Source organism: Lepidochelys olivacea, assembly GCF_965140295.1.
Source record: "Lepidochelys olivacea isolate rLepOli2 genome assembly, chromosome: 2".
Classification (NCBI taxonomy): Eukaryota; Metazoa; Chordata; order Testudines; family Cheloniidae; genus Lepidochelys; species Lepidochelys olivacea.
In genome coordinates, this window is record NC_140412.1 from 187,625,502 (window position 1) to 187,627,696 (window position 2,195).

A 2,195-nucleotide genomic window follows, 5' to 3' on the forward strand; every position below is an offset into this window, starting at 1 on the left:
CCTAGCTCTGTGAACCTGAGTTGGATAGCGTGGGCCAGTCGCAAGTTTCTATTGCGGGGTGGACATATCCTAAGGCTCTAAAGCCTTAAAGATGGTACTTATGGCTGGTAGAATCAGCATTTCAATGGAATACTGAACATTCAATACACTCTGTATATCAGTGGTACTAAATCTTTAAAAAAGGTAGGGCCACTTTATTTATGTTTCTGTTCTGGTTCATCTCTGTCATCTCCTCTACTGTCTTTCTAGTCTCTTTCCTTTCCCAGTTGATTAAAAAAAATAGACTGGGTACTTTTAATGCCTTTCTATTTTTTCCTCATTTTTTGCTCCTCAAGCCCCATAGATCACAAGGTACCAGGCTCCTCAGGTTGGTAGAGCATATATTGGTGGCTCTTTGGTTTACTAAAATCAGCGATACCTTGCAGAGAAAACAAAACATGAATCAAATTTGTCTCCAAAATAACCCCCCCTCCCCAGTGCTACATAAGAATTAATTTGGTTTAATAATTCAAAATTAGAAGCCATATTTTTAATTTTAAAATATGCTTGCATTTCTTCCCTTGTGACAGAGGAAAACGGAGAAGGGACGCAAAGAGGAAACCATATACATATAAGATCATTGGAATGGTCAGCCTCGGGGAGAGACGCAAACATTTTAAAATTTGGGTGTTTTCTTCAGCATCAGGTTATCTATTTCCTTCACAATTTTTATGTGAATTGCACAAAATGCAAACGGAGAATAAAAATAAAATAAATACAGATAATAAAGTTTAAAAAGTCAAGTTCAATATGATAACATACTACTGCTATGCCTCCCCTTTTTAAAATAGTTTGTGACCAAATTTGAACACATTTCCTTATGATGAGAATATGTCATTATATAACATAACAGCTTTATCATTATCTCAACTTCTTAATACTAATATATTACAGTATAAAACTTACTGACAGTGCAAAATTCAGGATAACCAAACACGTTGTGGGCCTGGGTGCTGTGGGAACAGATTAAATTTAAACTGGGTAAAGATAAAGCAATGCATATTAACAAATAATCTGTAGAATAAGTGGGTACCTGATCTGAGCCAATACAGTGAATTCTATGCAACATAGGAAGAATCTTCCCCCTCCCTTCCAATGTTATGAACAGCACCCCCCTTTTAGCACTTCATCCAAAATCCAACGAAACCAATGGAAAGACTCCCATGGACTTGAAGAGCAGGCTTATTTTGCCTTGGAAATAGAGTGGTTGGGCCCATTATTCTCTTCAGATACATGACGAGCATCACCACACACTTGACATTACTGGACACATTATTGGTAACATTCAAACAACTCTGTCGCACTGCTGCTAGAACAGACTACCCAGGCTAATACTTAGGACTAAGCTGTTGTAAAAGATTTGTTGGATGTTAGATTGGATGTTGGATGTTATCTATGTAGATTCATAGATATTTAGGTCAGAAGGGACCATTATGATCATCTAGTCTGACCTCCTGCACAACGCAGGCCACATAATTTCACCCACCACTCCTGCAAAAAACCTCACACCTATATCTGTGCTATTGAAGTCCTCAAATCGTAGTTTAAAGACTTCAAGGAGCAGAGAATCCTCCAGCAAGTGACCCGTGCCCCATGCTACAGAGGAAGGCGAAAAACCTCCAGGGCCTCTTCCAATCTGCCTTGGAGGAAAATTCCTCCCCGACCCCGAATATGGCGATCAGCTAAACCCTGAGCATATGGGCAAGATTCATCAGCCAGATACTACAGAAAATTCTTTCCTGGATAACTCGGATCCCACCCCATCTAATATCCCATCACAGGCCATTGGGCCTATTTACCATGAATATTTAATTACCAAAACCATGTTATCCCATCAGACCATCTCCTCCATAAACTTATTGTTTAAGTTTTTATGGTGGAATTTTAAGTAGTCATACAGGGAATGAGAAAATGCCCTCTGCAGAACTGGAAAAGGAGCCAGTGATCTCTCAACATAAAACTGTTTGTACTGGTTGACTTTATTTATAAATGAAGACAAATATAAGATCCTAAACTGGGTTTTTTCAAAGATCCTGTAAAAAAGTGCTTTCTAAAAATGGGACTATTAGTTGAAAAAAAATGCTGTTGTTGAAAATAGCTGTTAAAATGCAGTAATAAAGCTAGTTAGTTAAAAGGAACATCCTAAAGAATTTTGC